The 16232-nt window shown below is 42.4% G+C and overlaps 1 protein-coding gene across 5 annotated transcripts in view; it reads right to left on the reverse strand.

Annotated features, from left to right (window-relative positions):
- Positions 1 to 16232, reverse strand: part of DPF3 (double PHD fingers 3) — a 345195-nt gene that overhangs the window by 17521 nt on the left and 311442 nt on the right. The gene's annotated exons all lie outside the window — the stretch shown is intronic.

Here is a 16232-nt window from a genome sequence, read left to right on the forward strand (position 1 = left end):
AAGGGAAAGGCAGTAAGCTGTGACCTTAGGACTCACAGCCAACGGGCCAACATCTGAGGCTTGGCCTCCAGAGCAGGACTCTGTTCTCAGCCATAGCATCAACCAGAAAAAAGAAACTGGCAGTAAGAGGACAGCTATGAACTAGAGAAATTAATGACCATTGACTTCCTATTTGGCAGGGAAGGGAAACTAGGATGAGGTTCCCAGGTTACCCAGTACTGGGAATCAGACAAGAATCGGCTCAGAGCACCCAGGGAAGAGTCCATCACTGACTCTGTCACAAAAGAATTGACAGCTTTGCTAAATGCTGAAGGTTCAGCATTCCTCAAAGCTCCCAACTCTGCCAAACCTCTTTCATGTGAGGGATTATGTGATTCCAAAGGACACTATAGACAGAAACACCAACAGGAGTCAGTCCACCAACCCTGTGCCCTCCACAGACTAGTCAGGATCCCATGTGGTGCCATCACCCTTTGACAAAGCCATATTCCAGAAGGAGGTCCCCATTTCTTTCCTGTCAGATCTTCAGTGTGCTATTACATCATGGTCATTTGAGCGAAAGACTGTCTATTCAATCAGCATAAGAACTGTTCAACTATTGGGCACCACAAATACAAAGCACACTGAGTTATCTGTATGAGAGTGAGAGTGAAAATGACTTGGGGAGGGGGGCACTTAGCAAGGTGGAAGCGCCAAGGAAAGAGCTGATCTAAATGTTTTTCAAGAACTTCTCAGATGCCCTCCAACGTAGAAACTCTCACAGTTCTGAACTAAGAACCCTCCCAAGGTGACACTACGGCAGGGACCCCAAAGAGAAAGAAGCCCATATTAAAAGCCCAGATGAGTATACAGCAGATACCTTTGAAAGCATCTCAATAATCTATCTAAGAACAGTGGTCACTGTTTCGATCCCTATTCAAAACTCATAGAGAACACAGGGATGGGAAGGGGCGACAAACATCAGGGTTTGAGACTTGTGGTGTTGTGTACTATAGATGCCCAGGTTCTCTGACAGTGTGCCATTGAAAGGTTGAAGGCCATGGAGCAGTTACCCATTTCGGTAAGTCAATTTGACCTAGTTCCACGGCCTTAGACCACACCCCAGCCAGAACCAACCAGCTCACAATCATTCAATAAATCATTCAATAAATCACAATCATTCAATAAATACTTGACAACTATTTATTGAACACCTACTAGGCCAGCTGCTGCAAGAGACAGAAAACATTCAGTGGTGAGTAAGATGCACAAGCCCCTCTAATCTAGCCAGAGAGACCAAAAAAATTAATAAACTGCATGTCTATTTACTTACAGTTCTGTGATAAATGCCATAAATGAAAAATATAATTGGCAATGAAAGCAACCAACAAGAGAACCTAGCCTAATTTGAGAGATAAAGGAAAGCTTCTCTGAAGAAGATCTTTAAACTGCACCTGGCAGAGGAGGTGTGGGAGACCATTCCAAATTGGGGGAACAGCATATGTTGAGGCTAGAAGCAGTGAAGGGGCTTGGAAAATTTAAAGGAAGGGAAGGTCAATGAACACAGGCTTGGAGAACAACAGGAGAGGGGCAAGAGGTGGCTAGAGCCACATTATACAGACATGTAGCCCTTATTTAAGGATTTGGGAACTTGAAGTCATTAAAACATTTTAAGCAAGGCAGTGACTGAATCACATTGTGTTTTGAAAGGAGCAATCTTTAGCAAAAGAGATCTTTGGGTGACAAAGCATATCTGTTACACATGTGATAAGACTGCACAGAACGATACATACACCCCACACTACACACCGGTGAAAATCTGTATAAAGTCTGTAGACTACATCAATGTCAATTTCCTGGTTTTGATACTTTATTATAGTTACACAAGATGTTATTATTGGGGAAAACTGGGTGAAGGATATCCTGGGACCTCTCTACAATATATTTCGCAACTTCCTATAGATCTATAATTATTTAAAAATGAAAAGTAAGAAAAATTTAAGGAAAACAAAAATTTTAAACAAATTTAAAAAAGAAAGGAAACAAAAGAATTGCAATCTAGGGGAAAGATTTGTTGAGGTCAGAGGAATGCAGAGATGCAAGAATTGTTGCCAAGAGACTAGTTAAGACACTGATGCAGCTACCAGGAGAGAGATAAGGATGATTAGACCAAGGTGGAGATTTGAGAAATATTGAAGATGCGATTAATAGGACGTGGCCATTGATTGACAGTTGGAAGTGTGGGAAAGAGAGAAGATGGAAATATTTCCAAGTTTCTGACCCAAGAAATTAGGTGGACTGTGGTGAGACTTACTGAGGTGAAGACATCTATAGAAAGAATATAGGGACCAAATGGAGAATAGAGATAGATTCACTGTTTTGAGTATACTGAATTTGGGGTTTGTGAGACTTCCTGATGGAGATGTCATAGTCAAATATATAGATTTAGAGCTCAAGTACCAGCTAGAGATATAAATTTGGGAGTTTTTGCTAAATAGGTGGCAACTGGAACCATGAAAATTAATTCATTTATCTAGGTAAAAGGAAGAGGAAGAGAGAAGAGAGGAGAAGCTGGGAGAGAAGGGAAGAGGAGATGTGGAAAGGGGAAGGGAGGAGAGGATGGAAAAAAGGCCTAGGACTGAACTTTGAGGAACTCAACTTTTTAAAAGCTAAAAGAAAAAAACCAGCAATGAAAACTGAGAAGGATGGCTAGAGGGATAAGAAGAAAATCTGGGCAAAAATGGGGTCCCTGCAGAAATCCTAGAATGAGCTGGGACTCAGCATCAAGGGATTGAGAAAACCTTCTCAGCCAAAAGGGGGAAGAGCAAAATGAGACAAAATAAAGTGGCAATGGCTGAGAGATTCCAAACAGAGTCAAGAGGTTATTCTGGAGGTTATTCTTACTCATTAAATAGATATCCCCTTTTTAGTTAAGGTGTAACAGAGAGGCTGGAGGGAACTGCCTGAAAATGTAGAGCTGTGTTCCAGTAGCCATGTTTCTTGAAGATGATTGTATAATGATATAGCTTTCGCAATGTGACTGTGTGATTGTGAAAACCTTGTGTCTGATGCTCCTTTTATCTACCTTATAGACAGGTGAGTAAAACATACGGAATAAAAATAAATAATAAGGGCAACCAATGTTAAAATAAATTTAGTAGATTGAAATGCTAGTGATCAATGGAAGGGAGGGGTAAGGGGTATGGTATGTATGAATTTTTTTCTGTTTTCTTTTTATTTCTTTTTCCGAATTGATGCAAATGTTCTAAGAAATGATCATGATGATGAATATACAACTGTGAGATGATATTGTGGATTACTGATTATATATGTAGAATGGAATGATCATATGTTAAGAATGTTTGTGTTTGTTTGTTGTCATATTTTTTAAAAATTTAAAAATTAATAAAAAAAATTATATTGGTGAATGGAAAAAAAATGGGGTCCCTTTAGGCAAAAGAAGAGACTCCAAGAAGGAAAGAAGGTCAGCTGTGTTAATAGCCACATGTTCTCTAGTTTGTCACAACTCAATAAAGCCCCTGAGTGAGGGAGTGTTGACATGTCAAACCAAAAGCGACCCTACTAATAATAACACTCTTCAGTACTATCATCTTTCCTAAGAAGGAAGGAAGGACGGTCAGCACATTCCAGAGCATGACATGGAACTCAGCAGCCAACTGTGCATCTGGAGCTGTCTTGAGCAGAGATGGGGAGAGGGGGAAGGTGGAGGGTGCTTCATGCCTCCAACAACACTCCACAAGTACGCATGGACTACTGTGTCCCAGTTTGCTTAGACCATTGTACTGAGTTTTGAAGAAATTTTCTGGGATAGCTCTGGACCAGTGAATGGTGGCAAGTGAGCTTTGGAAACTCCTGTTGGAAATCTCAGGAAAAAAAAAATACCATGGGTTTTCTCTGTGCTTCTTGAAAAAGTCATGAGCCCTCCCCAAAAGACCTTCAAGACCAAAGGAAGAGAACTAAGCTCTTCAGCCTCTGGTTCGCTAGTAAGATGGAGAACTAAGAAGAGTCTCAGCTCTGCCTACAGAAATCCTTCTTCTCAGAACTCAAGACTTCACTCAAGCATGAGCGGATAATAGGGAATGAAAATATTATTGCCACTTCTCAGCCAGGGAGAATGAAGCCCCAAAAGTTTTCACCCCAGCAGCCATCAGTAGATGCAAAAACTATGTCCAAAATTAAATCCTCCTGTCTGTGCCATCAGAGAAGATTAGCTATCTATTGCCTGTCTCCAAGGACTGGAAACGTCATTGGCCCAATAAAAGTCTAAGAATAAGACTTCTTGACTCAACAAGTACTGTTGGACAAAAGGAAAAGTTGGTGGAGACCCATTTCAAGGTTTCAAAGCTATAACCCCTTCTTTTTGCCCAGAACTGATTATTAAAATCCTTGGAATTAAGTGGATAATAGATAGTTGTGTTTTTTTTTTCAATTCAAAGGCAGAAGTGAAAAAGGGGCACATTGCTATAAAACAATTTACTTATGGTCAATTGCTACCTAAAGGATTCCTCTTTTATAAAGTTAATAATCATTCCCTAATGTACTTGCCTTGGAAATCTAGATTTCTCAGGTCTCCAGTTTTCCGAAAGCAAGGAACACTGATATTGCTAATTAAGTAGCCTAATGCTGTGACCAGGAGACAACTCTTCCCAGGTTCTCGTGGATAAGATGATTCAACAGGACATTTATAAGATTCCAATGACCAAAATGAATTTAGAAATGGTACAGTGGGCACGATTCATTTCAGCCGGGTCATTAAAAACCAAGTCCTTCCTGAGCACTCCTCCAAAGTTGTTCCATCAGGAGGGTTCAGTAAATCTCCTATCCCATTTGTTTAGTTGGCCTAGTAGTGAATTTAGTGTGAAAAGGCATATCTAATCCAGCCCTAATCCCTTCCAGTATTGACCCCAATCCTATCCAGAAGGTGAGACAGGAAATGGGAACTGCAGCCACCATGTACCAGAGATCTAACTTCTGTGCTAATTTCAGACAATGGGGATTTGGCTTCAGGTTACTATTTCAACAGATGGAAAGGAAAGGGAAACCAGTGAGGTGTGGGAAGCTTTTCAGAAAGAAGAAGAGTGTCCATGAGGCGGGGAGCATCTGGTGTTTATGACACAACAGTCTATTGAGCTCAGTAAAAAGAAAAGGCAGGTGTCTAGAAGCAGTGATTTTTTTTTTGCCTTGACACTCAAAGGACACATCACATGCCTTTACAGAACGTATGTGCATAGATGCTGAGAATCATCAAGGGATGGCAAATGAGATTTCTTGGTGTTTGAGTGAGAAGGCACATGCATAAGTATCCAGACAAAACTGGTGCCAGTCACATCTTCATAGCTACCTGCTTCCACAAATGCTTACATGCAACTGCCCACACACATGGATATCTCCAATCTTTTAGGGAAGAAAATACCAAATAAGACCTTGTTGATTAAGCTCACGCTATGAAACTAACACAAGCCACTAGCCAACCAATCTCACCTTATAGGAATTCAGCACAGCGAGAGGGATGCAGTTCATTTCCAATAAACTCTGGGCAAAAAGAAGCATACAAATTGCTATGCCACGAGTCTCTGACATTATGATCATTATTAAAAGAGGGGTTTTTTCCACTACCCCCATATTTAATTTGGACTAGGCTAAGCCAAATCACTGATTAGATTAGAGTACCATAAAAAAATTGTATCTCTATAGGTGTATGCTAACAATGTAAATAAAACACACAAATAACTGTGGAAGTAGCACAGTCTATTACTTACCATTGTAAAAATATAAACATCTAATTACATTTTATTATTTTATTTATCAGTGCCGATCTCTTAAAAACTAATTTCTCAGGAAAGGAAAGTATAATCTATATATCCACAGTTCTCAGGCAAGTTAGTGCAAAACTCAAATAGGACTCCTTGGTCTGATGCCTGGTTTGTATAAATTGTCTGACTATAAAATACATAAGATCAATTCCAATCTGAAATCACAACGAAAACAAGCCTCCGTGGGCATTCATTAGAAAATAATGTGGCGCAAATTCCCAACAGTTCTCTACATTCATATGCACATATTTTCTAATATTTGCATGCTACAAAAATCTCATGATTCAAATCTGAATCATCCATGCTGTACAGTAGTTTGAAAAGAAAAATACATTACTAGTTCTGTAGATCTAGGAAGTCATCTCAATCAGACACATTCACTGTCTTCTCTCTACCTCTTCCCTCCCTCCCTTCCCTCACTCAAACACCAAGAAATCTCATTTGCCTCCCTCTCCCTCCCCACTACACACACACACACACACACACACACACACACACACACACACACACACACACACAGAGCTCATTCCATTTTAAGAAGACCCAGCTATCCAAGTAGAGGGACAGACTCTGAGTAATTATACTTAATCCACAAAGAAGTCAACTAATTCTCAGCAATTAAGAATTCAACCTCTTTTACACACATATTATGGCAAATATGTTAACCAGGCACTGCTTCTTCACATGGATTATTTTTTAAGCCCTGCTTTTAAACCCTCTGCAATGTTCGGCATCAGCCCCAAAGTTACTTGTAACACCAGGACATCTGAAAATCGATGACTACAATGGCATTCTGGAGGCACCTGAGACCCTTGTTTTTCCCTCTCCATTTTAAATATGCTCCAAAAAAGGACCGAGAAGAGAAAGAGGTTGGGAATGACAAAGATCTAACAAATAAAAACATATTAAAAATAAATGATGGTGTCAGCTGCAGCTGCTTTTTGCTTGACCAAAGCACCTTAATGTGCAGCAAGTTCAACTCATTTCAGAGGTCTTCTTACCTTACCCTCAGAGCAGTTAAACCCAGATGGCACACAAGATGCAAACCACAGAGATTGTCGCACTGATCATTTATAAATAATCATAATCATAGAGAGCGTGAGAATGCCCCTGTGCAAGAACACTAGGGGCATTTTTAATGGGTTAAATGACTAAGGGTCATGGCACCTTTCTTAAATAGCCCTAGAAATTTCCCAAGATTTCATGGTCAGGTATGGTCCAAGGTAGAGCCCCTGGAAATATAACCCCTTCTATAAACCTGAGTGCATTGTGCTTGATCCTTTTCCAGTGAAATAGCAGAATGGGAACAGCCTTGATTTGCATTTACGTCACTTAACGGACTGGCCAGTGGGGACCAAGGCCCAGCACTAGAAGGAGCTCTAATTAGTCACACCAGATGAGGACCAAAAATAATTTATTCATTTATAGTCTTTCAACAGAATTTATTGGGTAAATAAATATGGCGGGCCCTCTTCCAGGCACTGGAGATACAGTGGTGAGAAAACCCAAGTCTTTGCCCTCATAGAGCAACTATCACCATTTGAGACATATTGCACATGAGTCCTTTGGACAACTTATTTTGCCTCTCTGGACATTAGTTTTCCAATGTATTAAATTAAAAGATTGCAATTCTGATATCCATGAAGCTGTGGCTCTCTGTATGCCCCCATAAACAGTATTTTTAGAGATAAATGGATTCCAAATTGCCCCATCTGGCTAGTGGGATAATCAGGACTTCTAAAGTTTGAGAATTAAAATTCAAAGTGAAAAAACTAAAGGGGAAATTAAAACAGCTAGTGAATAACTGCTAGAATTTATATCCACATTCCTAAGTTGGCCATCCAGTCCTAGCCCAACATCAACATCAAAATTTGGCCATGACAGAAAGCAACAGTAATCTCCTTAAAAACCTAACACATGTCCTGACAGCCATACTTTCCACCTCCATACAGTAAGTTGGACCTGCATGGTTAGACTCTGCAGGCAGGCAGAAGTCTTGGGCAGGGTTTCATTCATGAGGAATATTTGACCTGGGTTGAGATGGTCTATATGGCAATGGATAGATATTGCCAGGCAGGGAATGAAAAAAGTGAGTCATCAGTATGAGCAACTCAGATTGACTCCTTTTAAATTCTAAGCTGGAATTGTAGTTGTAGGCAACCATTTGCCAAAGGGACCTTTGCCCTACATCAGTGTGTGTGTGTGTGTGGGGGGGGGGGGGTTGGTAGTTAGATTCAGTTGTTAACTTGGCCAGGTGAAGGCACCTAGTTCTGTTGCTGTGGACATGAGCCAAATGGCATGTGAACCTCATCTGTTGCTGATTACATCTGCAGTCGGCTAGGAGGCGTACCTGCTGCAATGATGTTTGACTTATTTGGCTGGTGCTTAAATGAGAAAGCTCAATGTAGCACAGCCCAAGCAGCTCAGCATACCTCATCTCAGCACTCGCTGCTCAGCCCAGGCCTTTGGAGATGCAGAAAGGAAACACCCTGGGGAAAGTTGTTGGAATCCAAAGGCCTGGAGAGAAGGCCAGCAGAGACCACCCTGTGCCTTCCCACGTAAGAAAAAACCTCAGTTGAAAGTTAGCTGCCTTTCCTCTGAAGAATTAACAAAATAAGTCCCGTTTTATTAAAAGCCAATCCATCTCTGGTGTGTTGCATTCCAGCAGCTAGCAAGCTAGAACAGGGGGCCAGACTAAATCACCATCCAGGGCCCAAAATATCAACTTCAGATAGGAATCCCTGACATTGGCAGTGCATTTCAGGCCCCTCTGGACATCAGGAGTACCCAGTCCTGGCTAAAGGCTCTGGGTTTTCTTTAGGAAAGTGATCCTGAAGAAGAAACTGTTGCTCAGATTAGGGACCCTCTAATTCTTGTGTTTCTTCCTGTTTTGAATATGGTTCGAGAGGGTTTTTTATTTCTGTAGTTGATGATACTAGTGGAAAACAGCAGTGATTAGCGAACCCTTGATTGCCTGGAATCTTCCAACTGTTGAACTTCCATGAATTGGAAGAATGATTCATGGATGGGCTAAGCGTTCTTGGGCTGTCTGAGGACCTTTGAGGTGGTACGCCAATTTTTTTCTCTCTTAAAGTATTTTATAGAGTTCTTGCTTTTCCATCCTTTTCTGTGTGGGGCTGGGAAGCAAGCACAGAAGTGCTTGGCAGTAAAGGACTGACTAAATATGCTCACAACACTTATACACTTTGGTTTTTAAATAGTTAGCACTTTTTAGTCAAAGTTTAAGGATTCTTCTGACTTTGCAATCTACTTGATTGTGACAACATTTTTCACAAAAATAATTTCATTTAATGTGACCAAACTCGCTGAGTACCTTGTACCTGCCAGGCACTGTACTAGGTGCTGAGGTATCAAAGGTAAAGGAGGGCAGTGCAATGGTAGCTCAGTGGCAAGAATTCTCGCCTACTGAGCTGGAGATCAGGGTTCAATTCTTGGAGCCTGCCCATGCACAAAAAAGAGGAAGATAAAGGAGACACATCCTGCCATAGGGAGTTCAAGTTTAGTGGGTATGACAGAAAGCCTCTATGACAGACCCCAGTGATCCCCGCTTGCTGTGTAACTCTCTTCCCTAGAGTGTGGGCTGGTCTTACTGACTCTTCTTGAACAAATAGAAAATGGCAGAAGAGATGGAATGTAACTTCCAATTTTAGGTTATAAAGACCATGTCTTTCATCTCAGGCACTTTCTTTTGTGCTTTCTTCCTCACTTGCTCTCAGAGAAACCAGGTGCTGTGTTGTGAGGTTCCCAGTGGAGAGGTCCATATGGCAATGAATGAAGGGAGAACTCTATCCAACAGCCTGGGAAAAACTGGATCCTACCAACTGAGCAGGCTTAGAATTGGATGCTCTCCCAGTTGAGTCTTCAGATGAAATCACAGCCTGGCAGAAAGTTTGATTGCAGCATCATGTGAGACCTTGAGCTAGAGGTACCCAGCTAAGCTGTGCCTGGATTCCTGACCCACAGGAGTTGTGTGATAATAAATGTTTGTTGTTTAAGCTGTTAAGTTTTAGAGTAATTTTTATGCAGCAATAAAAAATATATATGGAGAGACACTTTTAAAAACTGACTATAATACAATGTGATAAATCTTATAAAAGGGGAATTGAACGAAGTGCTTACAGAAGGGGAAGCAATAAATAACGTTGCAGGGGAGGTCAAGGAAAGCTACTGAGAGGAGATAGCATTTGAGCTGGCCTTAAAGGATGAATAGGAGTTTTCTAAGTGAACAAAGAGGAAAGAGTATTACAGGGAGAGGGAAACGCAGGAAATGCAAGGAGCATGTTTACTCAGGTACTCAGGAAATGTAGCTCAGGGAGAGTAGAGAAAAGGGAAAGTGGCAGGAGATGAAGTTAGAAAGGAAAGGGGAAAGATTGTAAAGGGCCTCCTATGTAATTGTATGGATCAACCTGGATACTAAGCAGTGAGGACTCCTCAGAATTTTATAAGCAGGGACCTTACTTGCTCATGCCCATGCTTTAGAGAGATGACTGTGGTGGCAAGCCTAGGGCAGATGTGGTGGGATGGCTGGGACAGGGCGACCAGTTACAGGATGTTGCAACGTCAATTGATTCAGCAAATATTTATTGAATGCTTATGGTGGGCCAGGTAATATGTTAGGTGCTGAGCAAAACATGCCTTTGCAATATAAGCCATAATATAATACCTTATATTATAACGTGAGTATTGGTCCAGGATAGGTGTTTTAACAGAGGGGGAAATGTATGGAACATTTGAGAAGTAGAATTGAACAGGGCATGATATCTACATGGTCGTGAGTTTGAGGAAGAGGTAAGGGGTCAAAAATTACACCAAGATTTCTAGGTTGGGTGTATCCCCCAGCATAGAGGATAACACTATAAATTTAGATGAGGGCAGTATTCTCTTTTTTTTTGGGGGGGGGGGTGTATGGTCTGGGAATTGAACCCAGGTCTCCCACATGGAAGATGGGCATTCTATCCACTGAACTACCTGTGCACCCTGAGGGCAGAATTCTTGCAGAGAATAATACTGGGTTCGATTTTGGCACATTGTGCTTATTGTAAAGACAGGATATTCAGCAATGTCCAAAAGGCAATGAGAAAGTATGGGCCTATGTTCATGAGGGAGAATCAGGCTGGAGGTGTAGATTTTGAAATCATCAGGGTTTGATGGTTAATGAACTTGGTGAGATAGTGGGTGAGAGACCACAGAGTGAAAATTCAACCATAGATTGAAAATTCAACAGAATCTTGCTGGGGGTGGGGAAAACAATAACCATTAGAATTTATGGCATGAAATAGCATCAAGAGAAAAACCCCAGGGAGAAAGACAGAAATAATGTGGTCAAAGAGGGAAAAGGAGAACCTGGAGAGCGTCACTTCATGTCATCCAAGGAGGAAGGAAAAGGGTGGCCATCATCATCCAGTGAGATGAAGTAAGATAAGAACTGGAGAACATATTACCCTGAGAAAGCCACTGGTGATTTTTTTTGTTTGTTTGAATGGGCAGGCACCGGGAATCGAACCCGGGTCTCTGGCAACCACTGGTGAATTTGAGTGAAAGCAGACTACAGGAGTAGTGGGCCCTCATGCCTTTTTGGATGACTAGATGATTTCAACATTGTAGAGTAAAGAACTCACATTTAGATCATCACACAACATCCACAGGTTCTGCCATGCTCAAGCTTGGAAGAGCCATATAAAATAGTCCTGGGTATGTGTTCTTTATCTGACTCCATTGGTTGATAGCAGGGGTCATATGGGGCTGTAGGTTCCATGGCCAAAGCTAGGCCCTGACAGCATCCATTTCTGACTTCCCCTGGGAGATGCACCAACTCTCACTGGAAGCCATTTCTTTCCTCCTGACTTTTGATTAAAGCTCTTCAGTTCCAGGTGACTAAACCTGCCCACAAGACTGGGGTAGTTTGCAGTGGTGGCTTGTGTTAGTTTGTAAGCTGCTGGAATGCAATATACTAGAACTGGAATGGTTTTTAAAAAGAGAATTTTGTAAGTTACAAGTTTATAGTTCTAAGGAAGTGAAAGTGTCCAAATTAAGGTACCAACAAGAGGCTGCCTTCACTCAAGAAAGGCCGTTTGGTCTGAGCGCTTCTGTCAGCTAGATTGTCACGTGGCTGGCATCTGCTGGTCCTTTGCTCCTGGGCTCTGTTGCTTTCAGCCTCTGTTCCTGTGGGGGTTCTTTACTTTGTTTCTCCAGAGTTGACTTTCATCTCTTGGCTTCCCTTTGGCTCTCTTCAGGTTCTGGTTTGCTTAACATCTCATGGTAATGTCTACGGGCTCTAAGCATCTCCAAACATCTGTGTCTCTGTTCTCCACATGTCCACATCTGTGTCAGTTCTGCTATGAAGTTTCTGTTGGCTTTGAGGCATCTGTCATTTCTCCAAAATCTTGCTCTTGATTAAGACCCACCTCGCATGAGTGGAGTCACACCTCCAGCTAACCAAAGATCACACCCACAATTCGGTGTGTCACATCTCCATGGAGATAATTTAATCGAAAGTTTCCAACCTACAGTGTTGGATTAGGTTTAAAAGAAATGGCTGTTCCCATAAGATTGGATCAGGATTAAAGCATGGCTTTTCTGGGATCCATAATACTTTCAAACCAGCACAAGGCTTCTCGCAGGATGGGGTTCAGTAAACACAGCCCCGGTGTTCTGGTCAAGTGGTAACCAGGCACATTCTCCAGGAGTGCCCAGATTCAGGAGGAAGGTCAAGGCCAAAGGTAGGAGGAACAGCACTGCGGGTCAAACCAAAGAGTTGGGTGAAAATGGACTTGATCCCTAGGCAGCAATGGTTGCTGTGTTAGTTTAAAAATAAAGTCCATGAATTCTTTGATCCTCCCGCCTTCAAGAAGTAGAATCTGTTCCCCTCTCATTGAGTGCAGGCTGAACTTCATGACTCACTTTTAACAACTAGAATAAAGAAGTCACAGTGTACAACTTTGGAGACTAAGTCATAAAAATGCACTATGGTTTTCATCTTGACTGTACTCCATCTCTCTCTCTCACTCTCTCTCTCTCTCTCATTCTCTTCACTCAATCTCCAGGAGACCGACTGCTGTGTTGTGAGCTGCCCAACAGAAAGGCCCATATGACAGGGAACTGTGGATAGCCCCCAGCCTAAAGCAAACAAAGCACTGAGGCCCTCAGTCCAACAACCCGTAAGGAACCAAGGCTGGCCACCAACACATGAGTGAGCTTGAGCATGATTCTTTCAGCCCTGGTGGAGCCATGAGATGACGGTAGCCCAACTGACATCTTTGCTACAACTTCATGAGCCCCTAAGCTAGAACTTCCCAGCTAAGCTGTTCATAGATCCCTGATCTTCAGAAATTCAGATAATAAAATATTATTATTGTTTTAAGTTTTCTAAGTTTGGGGGTAATTTGTTCCAAAGCAATAGATAACTAATACAGTGGCAGAGAAGGAAGAGTAAGGAGTCTTGTTGGATGGCTCTGGAAAACCAAACATTTGACAAAACACTTAGCTTAGGCAAGGGCTGGTTTGTGTTCCCAGCCAAGCAGAGGCCCAGCAATGAAGGGGAGAAGTGAGGTTTGGGATTTCATCACATTTTCTCTTCTCCCTAGAGGGCAGTTATTTATTCATTTTAATATATTTCCTTTAATTAAGAGAGTGAACAGGGGGAATGAAGGTAGTTCAAGTGCCAAGGTGGGAAGACTAAAAAAAATAAATGAATATGTGTGGCCCCTCACAGTCTGGGGCAGCACGAGTGCATCCACCTTCAGTTCCCTGGGGCCAACCTGTCCACAGCGTGGCTCCGAGGAAACCCTCTCCACCAGGAGGCTGACGACTTTGGCCTCTGAGATTGCCTTCCATTTCCGTCCCACCCTACCTCACCCTGCCCTGCCCTCCTCTCACCTGTCCGAACCCATCTTTCACCTTCGATAAGCTGTCCATCTAGGTTCCCTGGAAAAAGTTCCCAATATTAGAAAGTCAAGCACTTCCTGAAAGTATTACTAAACCGATATGAGCAGAACGACAACAGTATTTTGGGCTAAAGAAAGCAGTGTTCGGATATCTTAGCGATAATTATAACATTTTAGAGTAAGCACCTTCATATGAACTAATTTTGTTTGAATTTTCACAATAATCCTGCGAGGGAAAAAGGGCAGATATGAATATTCCTGATTTACAGATAAAGAAACAGAGGCTCAGAAGCCTCTGGCAGTCAGCAACCAGTGGAGCTGGGGAGAGAAACCATGTCTTCACTCTCTAGTCTTTGGGACTCCTTACTTTACCCCACAGGCTCTCATTTAGCCATATTTTAGGACAGCCAACCCAAAAGCAGCTCAACTTCATTTCAGCTCCTTACTTTGAGTTGTTAAATATAGCAGCATTTCCCCCTTTTTCTTCACAAGAAGTTTGCTAAGGCACAGCAATGAGTGATGTAGGTCACTGAATCCCTTCATGCTTCCATTTCCTCAATTCATACCACAGAAGAGTAGACCAGCTGTCCTCTAAAGTCCCTTAGGGCCTCAACGTGCCATACCTCTAGCGAAATCTCTCAGGAAGCCGGCTTACTTGCCCCGAGGCAGGGCATCGAGTCCTCACCATCTGCCAGTGACTAATCCTGGAAAACCCTGGAGAAGAATCCCCCAGAGTGAGCTGCTCCAGCCCACACACAGGGGTGCCAGAAGCTGCGGGAAGCAGACCAGGGCTGGTGGGGTTGGCTTGGGCTCTTGAGAATCTCAACAGAGCTCGTTCACCTCAGCTCCCCAGTCAAGAGGCCAGGGAGGGGAGGTGCCATTGCCTTCCCCACCACCCAGCCCCACTCAGTCTTGCTCCCACATGGAGCCGATTTGTCTGTGACCTCCCCAGGGCCGCCTTGAATGGACTGCCCATCACCAGCTCTCCCTGGGCAGCCTCTGAGAGGAGCACACAAAAAGTCTGGCATCCAAAGCTGATCTTACATCAGCACCAGACACCTCCTTTACACTGAGGTTACAGTCAAGAAAGGACAGAAATATTCCTTACTCACCTGATCTAAAGAGCAAAAGGGCGGACAGAAAGGGCCCTCTATTTTGCAGTCATTAGATGGTACCACAGTGAAGGTACACACAACCCCATCCCCCCCCATCCCAAGTCCCCAACAAAGGGTCCTTTTGTTCCTTTCCCCTCCTTTCACTCTTTTTAAATTGTGATGGCAGGAAGATGGAAATGAGGATGATGATAGTGACAACCAGTTTTCCCCAAAGCCTCTCACCCAGGCACCTTGAGCCCCTGAAGCCCCTGATGTCCGTCAACACCCTCAACAAGAAAAGACAAAAATCATGCTAAACCAACACTGCTTAAAGGAGGAACATCTTAGGGCTCCCTGGGAGAACATCAAACCCAACTCCATCTGGCCTTGTATTAACTCAGCATTTGCTGCAAATCTCCACCACAGAGGCACCACCGGGTCTGCCCTCATCCTGCATCTTGGGTCACTCACCCCAACTGATAAATCATTTTCCACAGGCCAAATTTCATCTAACATTTATCTGACTTTTCCTTACAATTAAGCAACATTTGTCCAATAAATTCATGAATGAAAATTGATCTCGCTGCTTACTTAGAAAGCTAAAGGAGTTGATTTTACATGGGTTTTATTTTCTTCCTCTAAAGAAATGAGGGAGCTAGGATAGTACAAGAGAAAGTAAATCAATGGCTATTTCCTGTTACCAGCATCTGTCTTCAGATTTAATAGAAATGATGCTCTAAGACACATCTATTCAGTACAAAAACACCTGGTTATATTAAAGTAAACTGGCAAAACATAAATCCAGAAGGAGAGCCTTCCCTGGTACTTTGTAAATGAAGATAAGAGCCTACAACTGTTTGAAGATTCACACAGCCCTTCTGGAAAATTAATGATAAACTATTTGAGACCTGGGCAGGGAAAGAGAAACGAAGGCCCTGAGTATCTCTGAAATAGCTCTGGTCTACCTAAGAAATAAGTGTGAGAAATTTAGAAATACATCACTAGAACCTGACCTCTTTTCAGGATTCCACACTCATGACAGACATCACTAATCAACTCAACATTCTCTTCCAAACTGCAAAGATGAGACCTTAGAATCCTTCTCAACACAGAATTTCAAGCAGCCCTTACTAGCCTAGGAGATGCAGACAAGAAAAAAACCTTTTTGTTATTTCTGAACTAGAAACTATTAAGTTTAATATGTTAAAAAGCCTCAAGTGAGAATTAAGAATTTGAATTTTAAGCTGTCACCAGTCAAATATGTAATTCCTGTTTTCCTTCCTGAGTCAGAGGCCCTGCCGCAATCAGGATGGCAGAGGGAGACATTAAGGGCTCTGTCATAGAACCTTTGAACAAGCAGCAAGAGCTGCAGGAACATCTTTCTCAGAGCTCAAAAAAAAAAAAAAACAGAGAACTGCAGC

The sequence above is a fragment of the Tamandua tetradactyla genome, chromosome 12 (assembly GCF_023851605.1).
Source record: "Tamandua tetradactyla isolate mTamTet1 chromosome 12, mTamTet1.pri, whole genome shotgun sequence".
Classification (NCBI taxonomy): domain Eukaryota; kingdom Metazoa; phylum Chordata; class Mammalia; order Pilosa; family Myrmecophagidae; genus Tamandua; species Tamandua tetradactyla.